Genomic DNA, 13,781 nt, shown 5'->3' on the forward strand with positions numbered 1-13,781 from the left:
ATTTCCCTCTCGTCCGTTTCATTGGTTAGACATATCGGCTCCTGAGAAGGGCCGGGAAGCTCTTCATCGACGTCCATATGGCGAAAAAGGCGATCAAGCCCAGCTAGGCATGCTGTTGGCTTACGCGTTTCCCGCTAGTGTTCTTAGCGTTTCACACAGATAGAAACGAAGGTGAGGTAAATATCGCTCACCTTGAGTCCTTCGTTCGTGTCGGTAAGTGTCCAAATTCACTGGTTGTTGGTCCGTGCGCCCACACAGACACACAAAGCCGTCGCACCCCGCACGTGTGAGAGTCTCCCGCGACGCGCGACGCCGGCCGTAGTCGTCGTGAGGGTTAGCGTCCTTACTTGTGCTTCCAATCTTCCGAAAGCGGTTTCTCCTCGTAAAGTCGTTCCTGGTCCGAGATCGTGGAATCCAGGGGATCCTCACAGCTTCACGAAGCAGAATATATGATTTTCAGGTGAGTTTGAGCGAAAATTCCTCTTGAAAACCTGTTGTGCGAGTCCGTCCTCGCTGATCGGCGCTCCGCCTGGTCGGGCCATTATTGAAAAAAAAAAACGAAAAACTTTGCACTCGGCCGGGCAACGCTTGAAACAGCGAAGCTGGGCGATCGTAGCGCAGCATTTTCCGGAAGTATGCGCGAACTTTTCATCTTATTACTCATGATGATTATAATTTCTTTTCGCGCGTCTCGGACTTACGGCCGTCACTGCGCGTTGCATAGCGCAGCTTGCAACACCGACACCACGTTCCAATGCCGTCACAGCGTTCCAGGAGACCCTCTCCGTGAATGCGTCTCTCTCGCTCTGATAGCGCGCAAAACCACTTCACCTCGCAGAGCACGAGCGTACAAACGCGCCAGCTGTGGACGAAAATGCCGACGCTCGAACGCAATCATATGGTTCGCATCAATGGATGCTCTGCAGGCGTGGCTGTATAGCCTAGTGGTTACGACGCTCACTTTGGGACCGGGGGTGCACGGGCACGAATACCGCCTCGTTAAGCAAGTTTCTTTTCTTTTAGATGCGAAGTAGCTTATGTTCGGGGCTATGTCACTCCCTCCCTCCGTCCATCCATCCATCCGCCGTGCCACCACACCCCTACTGCGCATGCGCATCCTCCTCCCCTCCTCTGCTTGTCTCATCTCCTCTCCTCTCGACATTCATGCGCATCCTCCTCCCCCTCCTCTCCTCTCCTTGTCTCATCTCTTCTCCTCTCGGCATTCCTCCTCTCCTCTCCGACGCACCTCTCCTCTCCGGATTGCGCAACGAATGGCAACACCTCCGGCTCCGCGCGCAATAACGCGAAGCAGCTTAGGTTAGAGGGAGTGTTGCCAGGTCCGACGAGGCAGCGTAGCCAAAAGCTAGGGAAGTTGTAGCCCAAATGTAGCCAAACACGAAAAAGTGCAAAAAATTTAGTAGCCAAGTATAGCCATTTTTATTTGCAGTTTTATTTGTGTATACATTTTCACATTCGATTACGGCAATAATTTTTTGCACAACCTGTTGGAACAAAATGAACAAGCCGCCGTGACGGTCAGCCCTTGACATCAACAACAGTGACATAATGCTCGCACAGAACACTTTTTGGTTGGGTCCGGAAGCTCTAAAGTTCCAGTGAATCGCTGCAGAGGACAAAATCAGTGCTTTTATTTTATGACAGGTAGTAGTAAGTTATTATTTTTAGTTATTTACAGCAATATGAACTACGAACTCTGCTTTTTAGCTGTCGTGAACGCAAAATAATTTTAGCATCATCGATTGCTCAGGTCATCTTTGCCTACGACGTAGAAGTTCAGCTGTCCAGCGATCTGCGACGTGCTCACGGCTTCTTTTTGTTTATGAGCTAAAACAAGTATTTCGCGCTATGATATCTCGTGTTCCTTGTCTCATCGCCATATCTTGTTTTCTCGTTTGTTCTTTTTTTCCATTAGCCTGGCTTGCGTTAGCTGGTACATGCTCTGTATAATGTCCATATACATCAACCTGGCCGCCATCTTAGGTCTCTAGCACAGCAAGAACACTCGTCACTCGCTGTCTGAATCGGTGTAAGCAAAGCTTTAAGAGATTACTGCGCAAAACGGCACACCAGTGTAAGAAGCGCGCAGTCGTATTCAGCGACGGGATCGTCCCGAACGCAACTCGCTCTAAATGGTAAAAGCCGCGACGACGCACAGAGATCAAAGGTAAAAAACAAACTGATAACAGTGGCTATGCTGTGAAAACCGGTTACATTCAAAACGCTAACCAAGCTGATGTGCTAATAAAGTTTTAGAATAGGGGCCGCCAAATTGTGGGGCCTCAAAGAGCTTTGTGGGTGTTGGCGTTGGGGCATGCAGGAGTGAACAGTTTTGGGATAGGTGTTTTGCGTTTGCGGATAGCGTGTCGCGCTTGCAGCGTCACTACGACGTCAAAGAAAAGCTGCTATGAATATTAAAATAAAATATACCATTTTATGATAAGAAGAGCAATTTAGATTATCATGTTTTCGCGTTTAATTACAATTTAGGACTTATTCTATTAGCAGCAAGCAACTTGTTGCGCTTAGTTTTAAATAACCAACTTTACGTATACCTTCATCCAGCCAAGTCAATCTGTATTAGGCCTACGAGCCATGAAATCGACAATTGAATTCGGAATCAGCGGCGTCTAGTGAACCAATCTTCATTACATATGTTAGTTGAGAGAAAGCGATAACCGCAAACACTTCTAGCTTACGAACTTCACGCGTTACCACGGATCGACCCAGTTTGGTGCTAGATTACAGCCATCGCTTTGATGGGCGCCGCCATGTTTGTTGACGAAAGCTTTTGGGGCTCCCGCTAAATCGATGAAATAGCGTGCCTGACACAAAACCCAAACAGAGTTTCCGTCTTGCGCATGCACAATGCTTTCGACGCAATTTCTTTGGGGCCCCAAAACGTTCGAGGCCTCTATTCTAAATTGCTGGGGTTTTACGTGCCGAAACCAGAATATGATTGGGAGGCATGACGCCGTGGGGGACTCCGGATTAATTTTGGCCACCTCTGGTTCTTTAACGCACACCTGAACCCCTGAATGTACACCTGAATCTAAGTACATGGGTGTTGCATGTCGCCTTGATCGAAATGCAGCCGCCATGGCCGGGAATCAAACTAGCGTCCTCGAACCAGCAGCGCGACACCTCACAAGCTAAGCTAGCACGGTGAGTGAAGTTCATGTGACGTGGTGCGCTGATGTCATCGTGGCAAACATGTTTCGATATTAGCAGAATGAGTATTTGCATCCGTGACGTTACGGGCAAACTATCTAGAAGTAACAGCACCAGAACCCACCTTTGGCTAGGGCTCTTGCTACCATTCTTTTTTTATACGTTCTCGCATACCTGGCCCACTTCCCCATGTTTGGATGCTCTTTTCTGAGGAGGATCCCGTCCAATCTATCGAAATGAATCTCGAATGTAAGCTCGAGGAAAAATTCATCTAGCAGGAGAAGAAAAATGGCAGTAAAGCTTTGCGCGACAAACGTGGAGTAGGTCGAAAGCTGTGTCCGGCGCGATACTTCACCCAGAAGACGTGGCCATGAACACAGTGGAGCGTGTCATCCACCCGTGCTTCCCTTTTTTCATATCGGCGCCATGACCGCCCGACGACCCCGACCCTATGTTATTGCTATCCCTTCCTGAGTACAGTGTACTGTAAAAAACACTACTCCCAGGTTCATCCCGATGCCCGGAGATCGGGTGCATAACGGTCGAGCGGGGTGTAATTTTAAGTGCATCGAAGATCAAAGCCGCCGGCTCAGACAACGGCGCAGAGAGGGAAGGGGAGGGAGGGCCATTTCGCGCACGCACACATGTACAGCCACGCGGCTGGCTCAGCCAGCTAAAACATAGACTTAGAGATTTGCTTCTACTCGATCAGAAACACATCTAGAGCGTGGATTAGGGCGCCACTTACAGCCTAAACAAAGCCAAGTCGCAGATTTTCAGTAGCCCAAATACAGCCGCATAGCCAACTCGTCCAAGTCGACGCCAATGTTTTTTTCCTGTAGCCCAATTTGCCTACATATAGCCAAACCTGGCAACACTGGTAAGAGGCGTGACGGTAGGCGCCCCAGAGGCACCGGCAACAGTCACCAACGCCGCGCGCGTTCGGTGCGAACGTGGGCAAAACGCCGACGGCGTCGACAACAGTTCTGCGCGTTGCTGGTGCTGCTGCATGTCCAAGTTTATACAGCTGATAAAACTACCTTGAGTCGACCCCATGGCTGCTTCGCATACTACTGAGGGTTCCCCTACGGGAAGATGGTGTATTTTTTATTGCGATAGCAATTATATGGACACTCAAAAGCAGATTTCTGCCGTCGGCGTCGCCGTCGCCGCGAGGTTCCGTATGACGTCAATGGAAATGAAATCGTCGCCGCGCGCCGAACACTTTATGTGCGAGTGAAAGGGCGCGAGGGGCGCGCGCTTTCACGGGGATGATGATGAGTGAACGCACGGCAGAGAACAAACGCGCGTTCTGCGCCGTGCTCGCTTAAGGGCTGCAGAAGTAGGCGTCTCTTTCCTCCTTTACAATCACCATATATGTAAGCAAACGCGCCTTCTTCCTACGCGCGAGAGGCCGTGGGGGAAGGGGGTGGGAGGGGGAGGGAAGGGAGGCGACGTTTAGCTGCGGCACCAAGTGCCTATTTATATCAGAGGCTCCGGCAACAGTCACCAACGCCGCACACATTTTGAGCGAACGCGGGCTAAACGCCGACGCCGTCGACAACAGTTCTGCGTGTTGCCGGTGCTGCTGCATGTCCAAATTTATACAGCTGATAAAGCTAATATCATTACTCCGTATAGCTCTCTAGAAATTTGCTATCGCAATTGATGCTTCGCCTTTCAGGTGAAACTGCGACAACTTTTTTTCTTTCTTGGTAGTGCCTTGCTACGCACCACAAATTACGGCTGGCTTAAACAGCTTCGCTGTTATAACTAACACTTATGCTAGCTTTGAGCAAAATGTCTAGGAAAAACTAAAACAGCTAAAGGTGATCAACAATGAGAAGAGTATACTGCCTTCAGGGCACACCAAACAGTACAATCGCGTGATAATTAAAAGAAACAGGCAAATTTAATCTACAAAAAACCGACCGCAGGTGCAATTAAGTAAAGCGCTTAAAATGCCTTGGGGGGTGATCATTCGTAGCATTATCATTGCACAATGTGTTACGGTTGACGCTCCCTTTACATCATGCTTTACCGTACGCGAGCGCCAACCAGAGACGTCTGCGACCACCTCTAACCACCGACACCGTAACCAGAAGTGCAGCGTCTCAATTGGCAGTGTCTGCGTTTTAGACCGAAGGCACACGATGAAGGATTTGCTACAGATGCACACGCCTAACGTGCATTAGTACTATCGGCCAAGAAGGTATATGGACCACGGTACGGTGGCTAGAAGGGGGAGGTGGGAGCAACGCAGCCGTCGGAGAGCGCGGCGCGTGTTGCAGTGATTCATGATGCCGAGTGGTGGCGCGCGCGTCGACACTAAGGTGCCTCCGCTGTAGCTTGGCTGCTGCCGGAGCAAGCGAGTGCGCTAGGTTTGCATGGTTCTGTTCGGTTACTTTAGCTCCACGGCTCATTTCTGTTTGCATTCACGCTGTGCAGTTGTACGTCCTTGTGGTGACAATAGTTTTACACGTTGCCATGCTGTAAGAAGCCATGGCAAGTCGCATGAAACGACAGACGCACTGTTTTGCGCCGGGCTGCACAACAGGCTATGTTTCTGCTAGAAAAGCAAAAAAAAAAAAACATCCCTTTTCTCGGTGCCTGATGACGATGAGGCACTTAAAGCGTCGCAGCGGCCCGGGCCCTGTGCATATAAGGCCTTAAACAGGACTTGGAAGATCTGCGAGCTGCACTTCGAACCCCAGTTGAATCCTCTACAGGGTGTCCCAACTATCATGCAACAAGATTTAAAAATATCTTAATGCCGCGCCGTAGCTGGACAGAACCAAGGCAATGTTGTTTGCCGTCGCTTGTAGATACTACAATTATTTTTTGCATTCCGCTTAATTGCATAGTTAGCATTAATTATTCAACTTCTCGAATATTACAATAAGAGGAAAAGTGTCAATATGAAAATTGTAGAACAACTTAATAAAGTATCGATACAACTTTCTTTTGCTCAGTACGTGCTACATAAAAGTGTTTTTCCGAGCGTGAAAGAAGCCAGCAAATACACGCAAAGTGCCTCGAGCGGCCAGTCGCGCGGCAATTTTGTTTGTATTCGCGGGCTTCTTTAATGCTTGGAAAAACACTTTTATGTAGCACGTATTGAGCTACAGAAAGCTGTATCGGTAGTTTTTCAAGTTAGTCTACAATTCTCACACTGGCACTTTTCATTTAAATATAATATTTGAGAAGTTGATTAATTAATGAAGACTAATTATGTTATTAGATGGAATGAAAAAATAATATGAGTATCTACAAGCGACGGCAAACAACATTGCCTTGGTTCTGTACAGCTACGGGGCATTTGCATATTATTAAATTATGCTGCATCATAGTTGGGACACCCTGTATAATGGATCATATAATCAAGTGCTGTCTATCGTCCTTTTGAGCATTCTTCATCGTCCCCACCGTTCTAGTTCATCTCATTAGCGACTAAAATAAGTTTGTTTACTTAACTACTATGTGGAATGATTTCTAAAGCATCATATATTGGTATTAACCAATTTGACGAGCAGGATGCAGGCGTCGCAGTAATATGACCTAAGGAGCTCTTCACTACGAGCCTATAAATCGGTGCAGATTTTTTTACCCACACCACTAGCATAATCTTCTTCGCTTTAGCTGAAATCATTCTTTTTTTTCACTCCTGACGATTCGGGAAAGCACGTAGAACGCGTGCGACCGAGACGAGCGAAAAATATTTTGCCGGCCGTGACGTGCCCGAATCTAATGCATTTTAACACTTAAACGCTAATCAGAGGATAGCTGTTATTCACTTCTTGTCTCCACTACTAACAAGGCACGATATGCATTAGCTTAACGCTAGTTATGTCAAATATGCGACCGCTAATTGCGAACAGAAACGCCCGCTTCGAAACCCGCGGCACCAACCGCCGTGCTTCCGCGCCCGGGGAGCGATCTTGCTGTCGACTGCAGCGCCGCTGCTGCTGTTATGATTGCTTGCAACACTCCGCCGCCGCCGTTGCTCTCACCTCGCCGTTCTAGACACCGTAACCACGGCTCCGGCGGCCGGAGCGGCTGCCTGGCCACAACGGGGCGCTGCTGTCTCGCTCCGCGTAAAAGTAGCGCCAACCACTTGCCCCCTCCTCCGTTCCACTGTCACGCTTGGCGCGGCCAGCGCGATCGAAGCGTGATATCGACAGTGGCGCCGCCTACGTCAGGCCTGCCGTGGCAGACGACAGATAACGCGCTACCAGATGAAATCCGCGGATAACTTCGAACGCGCCCTGCGGAGCAGTTTTTGAGGCGCGATTTTGCTTCGTCAGTCAGTAACTGGCCTTAATAATTCCGTTTTGGAAGTAGCAACGCGACGATGCGAGACGGCGCAAATACCAAGTGTGCAGCAGGCGTTTGCGCTCGCCGGATGATAAACAAAAAAACTATTTTGCCCTCGCCTTGTCGATTGCGGCAACTTAAGGCGCAGCAGCATGCCATCACAACGAAGTTCTTGTCCCTAACACGTTTGATCCGTTTGTGCGTACATCACTTTCGTCGCACAGGCCCGAGACTGGCGGTCGGAGCGCGCCGTAAATAAAAAAAAATATATATACAAAAGCGCACGTATGCTTCCACGTGACACGGATTGGCCAATAGGGGAGCGCAGGAGGCTGGGGCGACCGGAGGCGGCGAGGAGGAAACGCCGGGGTGAGCGCAGTGGCGGCAAGATCTAAGAGTGGCGCTACTTTTTATATATAGGGGTTCTATATCCGCGCGCTTGGGTCGAGAGTGTCGTGGGTGACGTTAAGCTTCTCCCTCACTCTCGCTCTGTGTCTTGTCACGCTTGATAAAATGTCAAGTGCGTCATGCGGTTGCTCTGCTGCTGGCGGTCGCGATGAAAGGGACCGTGCACATCCGGTATTCAACACATGGCGCTGTCGCGCAGCAGCCGCCGGCCGCAGGGAATGAAGCCCCGGCACTGTGAAACAACGAAGACCGGCTCTGTTTTACAGCGTAAGCTGTTATGGGCTCATTTCAATACCCATTCCGGGTCGCAATGATGCCACCGCCGGCGGCATCCGCCGCGCAACCGCTATCGCCTAAAACGCTAAAAAAAGTACCCGATTCGCGCCGGGATCGAGCCCACACCCGCTGCGTGGGAGCCGGATCCTTTACAACTGAGCCACGCAAGCGCTTGGTATCGGACCGCGGAAAATAGCCTATAAGGCTATAAGGCAGGGGGAGACGACTCGAGCATCCGCCAGTATGGTGGCGCCATCTAGGTAAGATGCCTGCAAACGCAGCGTCCGTAGGCACAGACGACGATATGTGTTTCAGACGAGGCGCGCAATCAACGCGCTCCCGAGCTGCCGAGCCTCCGCAGTATGGTGGCGCCATCTAGTTAAGCTGCCCACAAACGCGGTGCGCCCAACATGTAAGTTGCAGTTGTAAGGCTTGACCGGGCTCAGCAGACTGCTGTGCAGAGAGCATTACCAGCCGCAGCTCGCCGTCGTCGTCGGCGGACAGTTCAGATCGTTCTCGTCACAACGAGGCGAACAGACTGCCGCGAAGACCCTGTTGTGCGTGGTGCCCAAATTCGATCTACTCTTGAGCCGCTCCACCAGCTTACGCTGTAACCGGGCCGCGCAGGCCTGTGACTTGTTTTTCTTACCTATATTTACCTTACCTTTCATACTAGAGTCTGTCGCCTACGTCTCTTGCCGCTCGAGTTTAGGCAATGCAAGGCGCCGCAGCGGCGGCTGACGCGCGTCCTTTCACGCCTGCGAGAAAAATGCACGTTCAAGTTAGCGGCACGGCGGCTTGACGTGTACCGTCTGACGTTCTCAGACTGACGTGCGCGGGCGTTTCCTTGCGGTGCAGAGAATGGATGCAATATCCATTTTTGCGACGTTCTCCAGCTGCCGCAAGCCGACGTGACCAATCAGCGACGCAGGAATGGTGGCTGTAGCTGCGTCGGCTTGCCCCCGGCTCGACTGCCACGGTGACGGCGCGGTCTGCTTTTCGCCCCCTGGCTTTCTCCGTGCGCGCTCGTTACATCGTTAGGGAGATTCCAATAGGGAGATTACTGGAAACTGTACGTGATTACAGGTTTCTCTACGACCACACTATGCTAGAATACAAGGACACGGAATATAAAACCAGCAGATGGGGACGTACTGACGACGAGAGAAGCGCTAAAAATCTTGCCGTTCCACCTTCGTGCAGCGAGTTAGCGAGGTTAGAGGGTGTCACGTGAACTTTGAACACCTCCCGCGCGGCCGACGATCTACGGCGCCGGAGGTCGTCGCGGCGTTAACCCTTTCAGCCATGAATTTTTTATTGCGATAGCAATTATATGGACACTCAAAAGCAGATTACTGCCGTAGGTCGTCGCGGCGTTAACCCTTTCAGCCATGAATTTTTTATTGCGATAGCAATTATATGGACATTCAAAAGCAGATTACTGCCGTCGGCGTCGCCGTCGCCGTCGCCGTGAGGTTCCGTATGACGTCAATGGAGATGAAATCGTCGCCGCGCGCCGCCGAACGCTGTATGTGCGAGTGGAAGAGCACTAGGAACGCGCGCTTTCACGGGGAGTGAACGCACGGCGGAGAAGAAACGCGCGTTCTGCGCTGTGCTCCCTTAAGGGCTGCAGAAGTAGGCGTCTCTTTCCTCCTCTACAATCACCATCTATGTAGAGTAAACGTACCTTCTTCCGACGCGCGAAAGGCTGTGGGGGAAGAGGCAGGGAATTGAGGCGACGTTTAGCTGCGGCACCAAGTGCCTATTTATATCAGAGGCTCCGGCAACAGTGGGGAACGCGGGTGGCGCTCGAAGACGGCGGACGCTCACCGCATCGGCTCCGTCAATAATCTCCGATTATTGCGGTGCTTCACGCCATTGTCCCAAAATTCTGGACTCATCGTCACCGCCAAGTTCTCTGCTCCACCCGGATACCACCCGCGCCAAGGTGGGCCCATTTTTCGGCAACTTCTGCGTGTTTGATCTCCACGACGGCTCTCCGCCGGACTTGACGTTGCGTTAGGCCTAGCTCCGCATCGCCCGGGTTTTCCCGGCGTGATGGCGGACGCCACCACGGTTACGGGCTATGACCCGACCTCACTTCGGGTCGTGACGATGGAGACCACCTCCTCGGACCAAGCCATGCCCTCGGAGCACGAGTATTTAGCCGACATGGTGAAACTCTGGCAACGGAAGCAATCCCAGGCCGCGGCTCCGCCCAAGGGCCAAGGGTCGCGCGCCGCCACCCTGCCACAGGTGGCTGCCTCCGGCTCGTCCACGCGCCGCTCTCCAGACGGAACGCGCACCGCACCACCTTCCCCGCCGAGGCGTCAACCCAAGTGGCGACCCCGCCATACTCCTCGTCTTTCCCGTGACGACTACATCGTCGTGCTGAAGCCTCGCGCTCCTTTTGAGCTCAAGTCGGTCCTCCCGTCCGATCGTGCCGGCGACGCGATTCGTGCATACCTGGGAGAACACTCGTCCACCTCTTTCCACGTGTGGCCAGTGTGGGACCAAAACGTCCTCGTGTGCAGTGTCACCTCGTTACCTATGGCGCAGCGCCTACTTGGGGACATCCAGTTGCCGGTGGGAGAGCAGCAGCTCCCTTTTCGGGGCCATGCCAAGGCGTCCGGGGAAATCTGCCGGGGTGTCATCACCATCAACCCGGCTGAAACCCCACAGCGCATCAAATCAGAACTAGAATGGTCGCAAGGCGCTATCCTGGCGGTCCGCAAACTCGGTGACTCTACTGCAGCGGTGGTGACCTTCGAGGGCACGAAGCTCCCCCGCTTCATCTTCTACCACAGTGTCGTGGCCTACGTGCGCCCGTACAAGAAGACAATCCCGGCCTGTTCCCTCTGCGGCACCATTGGGCATCGACCCTCGGCCTGCCCGCGACCCACTCCCGGTCGCTGTACCCGCTGTGGCACTCAAGTCCAAGTGACTTCGGAAGGCCTAGCTGAACACGAATGTAACCCGACATGCCTTCTCTGCTCCGGCCCGCATGAAACCGGCGCTCGGGGATGTCCAGGAAAATATCGGAAACCTACACCACCATCGACCTTGAAGCCACCTGCACCCCCATCACCGGGAACGCGAGCGGCTTCCCAACCCAAGCCTGGATCACGTCTCCAGACCCCGGCGAACCCACCGCCGACCACCTCAGTGCACTACCCGCCGCTTGTCGTGGCGCCACCTCAGGTGAGCAGCTGGGCAGGGATTACTGCTCCTCAGCCTCTCCCTCCCTCCCCCCTCCTTCTCCAGAGCTCTCCGCTCTACGAAAGCAGAACGCTCTTCTTCAGCCGCAAAACGCAGCTCTCACTAAGCAGGTGGCAACTTTCCAACTGCAACAACAGAAACCGGCAGGACCCCCCACTGCCGCTCCAGTTGTTAAACCCGTCGACCATCAGCCTAGCCCTCGCGCTACGCCCACTCCGCGTACTCCCCCCGCTCCCCCGGCTTCGTCCACGGCGCCGGCTGCTCAATCAGTTACGGGGGCACCTCAGAGCCCTCTTTCTATAGAGCACACCCTGCCGCTCGAGGACCGTATTACTCGTCTAGAAAATGTAGTCCTCTACCAAATTTCCACCATTAATGTACAATACATTGTAGCTGAGGTGGTTCAGGCGGTTCAGGCCTGGGCTCTCACCCAGTTCCGCACCAGATCATCTCGCTCGCGCTCGGCCTCCACGAGCAGCAGCTCTGCCCCGCGTCGACGCAAAGTTGCCGGTTCCTCTTCCCCGGCCCTCAACCCGGCTTCCATCCCCCTTTCTGCTCCGCAAGGCATGGAGGATGACCCATAAAATTTTGGATTTTCATCATGGCGACTCCTTCATCTACACATTCGTCATCATCCCAATTCGAAATCATCCAGTGGAACTCCAGGGGCTTCGGGAACAGGCGAAAACGCTCGCATCTTCTCCTCTTCCTTCAATCTCGGGGCTCTCTCCCTTCCGTTCTTGCCCTCCAAGAAGCCGGTCCAAACCCTACCCTTTCAGGCTACTGCTCCTATATAGGCGGCACCACCACCAGTCTCCTAGTTCACAAATCATATACGGCTGTTCAGGTCGATCTAGACCTTGACCTTCCCTATGATTACTGCATGATCTCCGTTCTTCCCCAGAAACGCGGGGCCCAGACAATCCATATTCTCAACGTGTACTGTCCCCCGCACCTTCAACGGGTCAATTTCGCGGAACTCTTCTATCGGACTCTCCAAGCGGCGGCTCGGCAACCCCTTGTGGTGGTTGGAGACTTCAATGCTCCTAGCCCACACTGGGGGTACCACTATGAAAAGGCTCGGGGCCGCAAGCTTAAGGAGCTTATCTCTACTCTCGGTTTCACGCTGCTCACCGACCCAGCGCATCCCACACGCCTGGGAAATTCAGTGACACGCGATACCTGCCCGGACCTCTCGCTCACACGAAACATTAGACATGTTACGTGGGAGAACCTCGAGAACACTCTTGACAGTGATCATTTCCTGCTTCGGATTGCCTTCCCGACGCAGAAAATGCGCCAAATCCGGGGCGCAGCCCGCATCACGGACTGGTCAGCTTTTCGCACCACGCCTTCCCCCCTGCTCCCATCCCCGCAGGACTACCAGGCATGGGCATCATACGCCCTCCACACCCATCAATCATGCACCCGATGTATTTGTACCTCCACCTCAGCCCCCGCAGTAGATCCCCACCTCCTCCACCTTTGGGAGGCACGCCACAGCCTTACCCGCCGATGGCGACGATACAAGCTAAATCGTAAGCTTCGCTCCCGCATACAGGCGCTTACCGCGGAAGCAGCTGACTACTCTGCACAGCTTGCGGACACAAATTGGGTCGATACATGCATGAAGGCAGCAGGTCAGATGAGCTCCAAGAGTACGTGGCGACTGTTTAGGAGCCTTCTGGATCCTTCCACTACCCGCGGGGAAACACAACGCCAACTTCGTCGCGCCTACTATGCCTACCAGGGCCCAACGAGCCAACTCGCGAACGACCTCTGCGACCGCTATCTGTGTCGTACCGTCGACCCCAAGGACCCGGAGTACGTCTACTCCGGGCTCCCCAACCCCGAACTCGACGCCCCCTTCACGCTTCCCGATCTTCGGGCGGCGCTGGCCAAAATGAAGCGAGGTACTGCCCCAGGTCGGGATGGTATTACGGTCACTCTCCTGGCCAACCTTCCCGACTCAGCATACCTCTCGCTCTTACATTTAATCAACACAGTATGGGAGGGAGAACCCCTCCCCGCGGAATGGACCACTTCGGTGGTCACATTCATTCCCAAACCCGGTAAGCCCGTCAGCATTGAGGCATTGCGCCCCATCTCGCTCACCTCCTGTGCGGGCAAACTGATGGAGACCATGGTCCGCGACCGTCTATCCGCATATCTGGAAAGGAAAGGCGTCTTTGCTGACTCGATGTTTGGGTTTCGCTCACATCTGTCGGCACAGGACGTCCTTCTCCAACTCCAGCACGACATCATTGTACCTAATACTATGTGCCACAATGACAAAGCCGTTCTGGCCCTCGATCTGCGAGGCGCTTTCGACAATGTCAAACACAGTAGTATCCTTACCAACCTTAGCACCACGA

Source organism: Dermacentor silvarum, chromosome 9 (genome assembly GCF_013339745.2).
Source record: "Dermacentor silvarum isolate Dsil-2018 chromosome 9, BIME_Dsil_1.4, whole genome shotgun sequence".
Classification (NCBI taxonomy): Eukaryota; Metazoa; Arthropoda; class Arachnida; order Ixodida; family Ixodidae; genus Dermacentor; species Dermacentor silvarum.